General features: G+C 38.5%; 1 protein-coding gene and 2 pseudogenes across 3 annotated transcripts in view; 2 read left to right on the forward strand and 1 right to left on the reverse strand.

The window, feature by feature from the left end:
• Positions 1 to 7,339, forward strand: part of LOC310722600 (uncharacterized protein) — a 1,041,764-nt gene that overhangs the window by 690,143 nt on the left and 344,282 nt on the right. The gene's annotated exons all lie outside the window — the stretch shown is intronic.
• Positions 1 to 7,339, reverse strand: part of LOC310722957 (tripartite motif-containing protein 16-like) — a 112,426-nt pseudogene that overhangs the window by 53,850 nt on the left and 51,237 nt on the right. The window contains exon 9 of the transcript XR_014538314.1: positions 1,251 to 1,434. The product of XR_014538314.1 is annotated as a tripartite motif-containing protein 16-like (transcript). The remainder of the gene's footprint in view (positions 1 to 1,250; positions 1,435 to 7,339) is intronic.
• On the forward strand, positions 2,074 to 3,237 carry LOC310722938 (E3 ubiquitin/ISG15 ligase TRIM25-like; annotated as a pseudogene). The gene is made up of 2 exons (XR_014538319.1): positions 2,074 to 2,718; positions 3,000 to 3,237. The product of XR_014538319.1 is annotated as an E3 ubiquitin/ISG15 ligase TRIM25-like (transcript).

A 7,339-nucleotide genomic window follows, 5' to 3' on the forward strand; every position in this document is an offset into this window, starting at 1 on the left:
TTTTTTGCAAAAAATCAAAAGGAAAGGAAACGAACAAAACTCCTTGTTCTTCTCTACGTTGAAGAAATTTCTTAATGACATTGGCTATACAGCATGTTTGCTATCTGACTGTATTTCTCCACATTGAGGACACCATTAATCCTGACCAAATCCCCGACTCAATTCCAGTTCATTAATTAAGTGACCAGACCATGAATAGCGAGTTCTACTGCCAGGTTTTAAGGCGTCTCAGGGAGGACATTCAGCAAAAAAGACAGAACTACAATACAGTTCGTCTTGATCCTTTTTTAAATACCACCACGTACATAGACATTTTAAGGTGTAAAATAGATTTATATATTTTACCAAAGCATAATTATCATTTTTAAATCTGATTTTTGCAATGATACAAACAAATCACGTTTTTATTTATTTCCTAGCACATGTTTCTTTCAGCTCCAAATTACAGACCATAAACCACCAACTATTATTCTTTTGGACTGCACAACCTCATAGATGATCCTGTTTTACACAACAAGAATCCAGCGTATAGAGGCTGAGTGAATGTGGTGTGGAGTCTGTGGAGGAGCTTCATCGTATCAGAGATGCTGTAGAAGGACAGAGTTCCTGCACTGTGATCCACATACACTCCTATTCTGGAGGATGATGGAACTTTGAGATCAGTTTGAACTTTGTTGTGCCAGAAATAAACAGAGGAAGAAGAACATTCCAGACTCCAGGACTGATAGTTGAGTCCAAACCAACACTCACTACTCCATCCTTTCCGTCTGATATCTTTATATAAGACTAATATGTACACATTACTCTTACTGCTCCACTCCACCTCCCAGTAACAGCGTCCACACACACTCTCTTTACTCAACACTGCGTGTCACCACTTTGTTCTTCTCAGACAGAATGAGATTATAATTTACTGTGTTGGAATCCAGAGTCAGATCACAGAAATCTAAACACATGAACAACAGGAACTTCAGATATTAATCACAGAATATTTATGTAAAGTGTGTGTGTGTGTGTGTGTGTGTGTGTGTGTGTGTGTGTGTGTTTTACACATACAATTCAGAAACTCATCCCTGCTTGTTGGTATTGTGAGTAAAATCTGAATGTTCTCAGCTGTAAATAAAGAAATAAAATGGATCGATTTTACAATAAAAAAAAAAAAAAGACATTTGGGTAAATCATTGCTTGTGTGTGGATCAGAAATGTGTGTAGATCACATGATGCACTTGATCAGGAACGGATCCTCTTACTATGTTCATGGATTTTGATCAATTCCTCCTCGCAGAATTCCTTAAGTCTCTTTTTCAGGTCAGAGAGAGATTTCCTCACTGCATCAAATGAGATATTGACATTGATGCTGAGTGAATCTTCACACACATCAGCTGGAACATTTGGTCTGTCGGATTTGGGACTCTGATGTCTGGAGGCTAAAACCTGCATACAGCGAATAGAAATAAAATGAAGTTAAGGAATGCAATAATTGTAAAGTTTTATATAGAATCTTATAACATATTCTTTCTATAATCTAAAATTATGGGGATTCTTGAAGTCTAAGAAACATCCAATGAACCTGTAACCTTCATATTCCTCCTGGAAATGTGGATGTAATGTACCTTTATTTCCTGGAGAAAATGGATATGATCGTGTGTGTGTGTGTGTGAAAGCTGCTCCAGCTCAGTGATTCTCCTCTGAAGATCAGAAATCTCCTGCTCCAGTTGCACCAGGAGTCGTTCAGCTCGACTCAGTTCAGCCTTCTCCTGATCTCTGATCAGCTCCGTCACCTCCGAGCGCTTTTTCTCAATGGAGCTGATCTTCTCACTGTCATCTACTGCTGTCTGTGAACCGAGCTGTTAGGACACACACACACACACACACACACACACACACACACACACACACACACACACACACACACACACACACACACAGCAGTAGATCCCTGGTTGTTTAGATTAATGAAGTTTTTGAGACAGTTTGCAGGGTTTATTTTGCCTCAGAAGCAAATCTGTTCATGAAATGGTTAATGTTTATAAACTTTGTCATTGAGCTCCTCCTCTTTTCTCTGATGAAACTCCAGTCTTTCTCTCTCTCTTTCTGTCTCTTTTTTCCTCAGTGTGTAAAGTGCAGAAAATGGCAGAGGCCAGTATTTCAGTAGATCAGGATCAGTTCAGCTGTCCAGTGTGTCTGGATCTCCTGAAGGATCCAGTGGCTATCCCGTGTGGTCACAGTTTCTGTAAGGTGTGTATTAATGACTGCTGGGATGAGGATCAGAAGGGGGTCCACAGCTGTCCTCAGTGCAGACACACGTTCACTCCAAGACCTGTTCTACACAGAAACAACATGCTGGCTGAAGTGGTGGAGAAACTGAAGAAGACTGAAGTCCGAGCTGCTTCTCCTGCTCACTGTTACGCTGGACCTGGAGATGTGGAATGTGATTTCTGTAGCGGGAGGAAACATAAAGCCGTCAAGTCCTGTCTGATGTGTCTGATCTCCTTTTGTGAAACTAATTTGAAACCTCATTATGAAGTTCCTTCCTGGAAGAAGCACAAGTTAATCAAAGCGTGTGGAAATCTACAAGAGAAGATCTGCTCTGAGCATGATGAAGTGTTGAAGATCTACTGTCGTACGGATCAAAGCTTCATCTGTTAACTGTGTATGACGGATGAACACAGAAGCCACGACACCGTCTCAGTTAAAGCCTACAGAACTGAACAACAGGTGAGAAATGCAGGTCTGATATATTCAGTCTGTTCATAGAAATTACATTATTCATCTAAAATCACAAAATCACAAACACTGCTTGTTTCTAATCTGTCCACCCTAACCCTCACTCCCAATAAAAATCTCAGCATCTTCAGCTCTGCTACCTCCAGCTCCACCTCCTGTCTTTTACTTTTACTTAATGCCACTGTCTCTAAACCATACAACATAGCAGGTCTTACCACAGTCTTTATCATCTCATACACCATCAACTATATTTGTATTTTATTTGTCCTCAGACTGAGCTGAAGGAGGAGCAGATGAAATTCCAGCAGAGAATCCAGGGGAAGCAGAAGAAGGTGCAGGAGCTAAAACAGGATGTGAACATTATAAAGGTGAGCAGTGAGCAGAGACGGAGCTGCTGCTAGAAACACACACAACATGGACATCGAGTCATTTAGAGTCCCAGTAAGAGTGTGTGTGTGTGTGTGTGTGTGTGTGTGTGTGTGTGTGTGTGTGTGTGTGTGTGTGTGTGTGTGTGTGTGACGGAGCTGATCAGAGATCAGGAGAAGGCTGAACTGAGTCGAGCTGAACGACTCCTGGAGCAACTGGAAACAGCTTTCACACACACACACACGATCACATCCATTTCCTCCAGGAATTAAAGGTACATTACAACCACATTTCCAGGAGGAATATGAAGGTTACAGGTTCATTGGATGCTTCTTAGACTTCAAGAATCCCCATAATTTTAGATTCTAGAAAGAATCTGTTATAAGATTCTATATAAAACTTTACAATTATTGCATTCCTTCACTTCATTTTATTTCTAATTGCTGTATGCAGGTTTTAGCTTCCAGACATCAGAGTCCCAAAACCGACGGATGTGGATTCAGTTCTCCTTACTAATGTGACATCACCCAACCCCCCACGTCACATCAGTAAGGAGAACTGAATCCACATTAAAATGATGGATGACAAAAAAAAAAGGTTCTAAACCCTCAGGAGCCCAATTTATAAAAAAGAGGAAAGAAGCGGGAAATGTGCAAAAGATAAAGGTGTGTATGCTGCTCTATCACTGAGCTCGTTATGAGGAGAGTGTAAGATAATGTATTTAATGAAATACGCTAATCACTCTACATCACTTAGTTACAATTTCTTGTTTTTATTACATGTCTTTAGCTGCTTAACATTATCATTTAGAGTATGTAGTTGATCATAATGTGTGTAGCAACAAAACAATTACAGCCTCACTGGTCTACACTGCAAAAAGTCAGCTTTCAAAAACAAGTAAAAAAGTAATAAAACGGGGTAAATTTGACTTAAAAAAAAAACAAAATTATCTGCCAACAGAAAAGGAAAATTTTAACTTGACAAGATTTTTGAAAACAAGTAAATATACCGAGTCTCAAAGAACCCACAGATGTCTAAAAACTACTGCAGCCAGATTGAAAACAAGTACATTTTCTTAATACAAACAAAATATTTAATAATTATTTTCTCAATATATAGAAAAAAGTACTTAAATTTAGCAAATGCTAAATTCATTGTCTTTAAAAAGATCTGTATATGTCGTAGTTAAATCTTAAAACCAGTAAAGCTAGACTAAAAACAAGCACATTTGTCTAAATAAGTAAGAAAGGTTTTAAGAATTATTTTTTTCAATTTGTAGTAAAATATGCCTGAATTATCATCAAATGGTTTACAACTTTCTTGAAACAAAGCTTTATACTCAAATTTTTCAAATAAAATCTGAATATTGTGCTTATAATAAGAGAGAAATAAATAAATAAATACATTTAATACATTTTTGTCACCTCTTTTTATAAAATCCATGAGCTGCATATGGGCAAAACAAAGAATGCAACAAAACAACACAAGGTCATTTCTGGCCGTGGTTTTGTCCATCACCTGTACGCTTTTATATCTTGCCTGGTTCTATAGGCTCTCAGTAGTTTCAGATGCCAGAAAACACCTGTGGCAAGATAACCAATGAAACCGTGCTGCAACCCTATTGCTATTGCTATGTATTACAGGATATCAAGTTAGCCGATACACAAAGTTCTGTTATGGGGACTAGAAATGCAAAAAATAGTGCCGTGCAGCCTGGGTCAGTAATTAACTTTTTCAACTCAACCATAGACTTTTTTGATTGATAGATAGATAGATAGATAGATAGATAGATAGATAGATAGATAGATAGATAGATAGATAGATAGATAGATAGATAGATAGATAGATAGATAGATAGATAGATAGATAGATAGATAGATAGATAGATAGATAGAACTTTGTCATTGCATTGTACAGGTACACAGCAACGAAATGCAGTTTGGCATCAATTGTGCAGATAAATATGTAGCATATATACAGCATGTGATATATATGTAAGCATATGTACAGTGAATAAATTTAAAGGCTATAGCAGTGCAGAGACGTGTGGACATCATTAAGAAGTACAGATAAATGTTCTAAGGCTGTGGCATTGAAGAGGAAATGTGCAGAAGTGGAAGGTTATAAGATGATGGCATTTAAGAAATGTGCAGGCTGAATAAACAAGTCTAATATACAGTGGGTACAGAAAGTATTCAGACCCCCTTAAATTTTTCACTCTTTTTTATTTTGCAGCCATTTGCTAAAATCATTTAGGTTCATTTCTTTTCCTCATTAATGTACACATAGCACCCTATATTGACAGAAAAACACAGAATTGTTGACACTGTTGCAGATTTATTAAAAAAGAAAAACTAAAATATCACATGGTCCTAAGTATTCAGACCCTTTGCTCTGTATTTAGTAGAAGCCCCCTTTTGATCTAATACAGCCATGAGTCTTTTTGGGAAGGATGCAACAAGTTTTTCACACCTGGATTCAGGGATCCTCTGCCATTCCTCCTTGCAGATCCTCTCCAGTTCTGTCAGGTTGGATGGTAAACGTTGGTGGACAGCTATTTTTAGGTCTCTCCAGAGATGCTCAATTGGGTTTAAGTCATTGCTCTGGCTGGGCCATTTAAGAACAGTCACGGAGTTGTTGTGAAGCCACTCCATCGTTATTTTAGCTGTGTGCTTAGGGTCATTGTCTTGTTGGAAGGTTAACCTTCAGCCCAGTCTGAGGTCCAAAGCACTCTGGAGAAGGTTTTCGTCCAGGATATCCCTGTGCTTGGCCGCATTCATCTTTCCCTTGATTGCAACCAGTCGTCCTGTCCCTGCAGCTGAAAAACACCCCCACAGCATGATGCTGCCACCACCATGCTTCACTGTTGAGACTGTACTTGACAGGTGATGAGCAGTGCCTGGTTTTCTCCACACATACCGCTTAGAATTAAGGCCAAAAAGTTCTATCTTGGTCTCATCAGACCAGAGAATCTTATTTTTCACCATCTTGGAGAACTCCATGCGGGTTTTCATGTGTCCTGCACTGAGGAGAGGCTTCCGTCGGGCCACTCTGCTATAAAGCCCCACTGGTGAAGGGCTGCAGTGATGGTTGACTTTCTACAACTTTCTCCCATCTTCCGACTGCATCTCTGGAGCTCAGCCACAGTGATCTTTGGGTTCTTCTTTACCCCTCTCACCAAGGCTCTTCTCCCCCGATAGCTCAGTTTGGCCGGTCGGCCAGCTCTAGGAATGGTTCTGGTCGTCCCAAACGTCTTCCATTTGAGGATTATGGAGGCCACTGTGCTCTTAGAAACCTTAAGTGCAGCAAAAAAATTTTTGGAACCTTGGCCAGATCTGTGCCTTGCCACAATTCTGTCTCTGAGCTCTGACATGCATTGTGATCTGTAAGCCTGTGAACCATCTCAAGGATGATCAGAAGAAATGGAGAGCACCTGAGTTAAATATATGAGTGTCACAGCAAAGGGTCTGAATACTTAGGACCATGTGATATTTCAGTTTTTCTTTTTTAATAAATCTGCAAAAAGGTCAACAATTCTGTGTTTTTCTGTCAGTATGGGGTGCTATGTGTACATTCATGAGGAAAAGAAATGAACTTAAATGATTTTAGCAAATGGCTGCAATATAACAAAAAGTGAAAAATTTAAGGGGGTCTGAATACTTTCCGTACCCACTGTGTATATATATATATATATATATATATATATATATATATATATATATATATATATATATATATATATATATATACTGTATATATATATATATATATATATATATATATATATATATATATATATATATATATATTACACACATAAATGTGAAATGCTGGGCAGAATGTACAGTAAGGATATAAAGATTTAAAGATATATATAGATAAAAATAGTGCAGATGTAATGAGGAATAAAAAAGATATACTATGTAATATGTACATGTATAGTACAGAGGTTATATACAGTGTTTGTTTAGTAGTGATCTAGCGGTGTAGTGTAGAGTTTAGTAGTGTGATGGTGGATTAAAAAAAAACTGTCCCTGAACATGCTGGTTCTGGTGCATATGTTTCTGTATCTCCTTCTTGATGGAAGGAGGTTAAACAGTTTGTGACTGGGTTGTGAAGAGTCCTTGATAATGTTGTGAGCTCTGCGCAGACATCTGCTGTGGTGAAGGTGTTCAATGGCAGGTAGTTGGGTGCCAGTGATGCGTTGGGCGGTTTTGACCACCCTTTGCAGGGCTTTACGTTCACA

Source organism: Silurus aristotelis, assembly GCF_946808225.1.
Source record: "Silurus aristotelis genome assembly, chromosome: 29".
NCBI lineage: Eukaryota > Metazoa > Chordata > Actinopteri > Siluriformes > Siluridae > Silurus > Silurus aristotelis.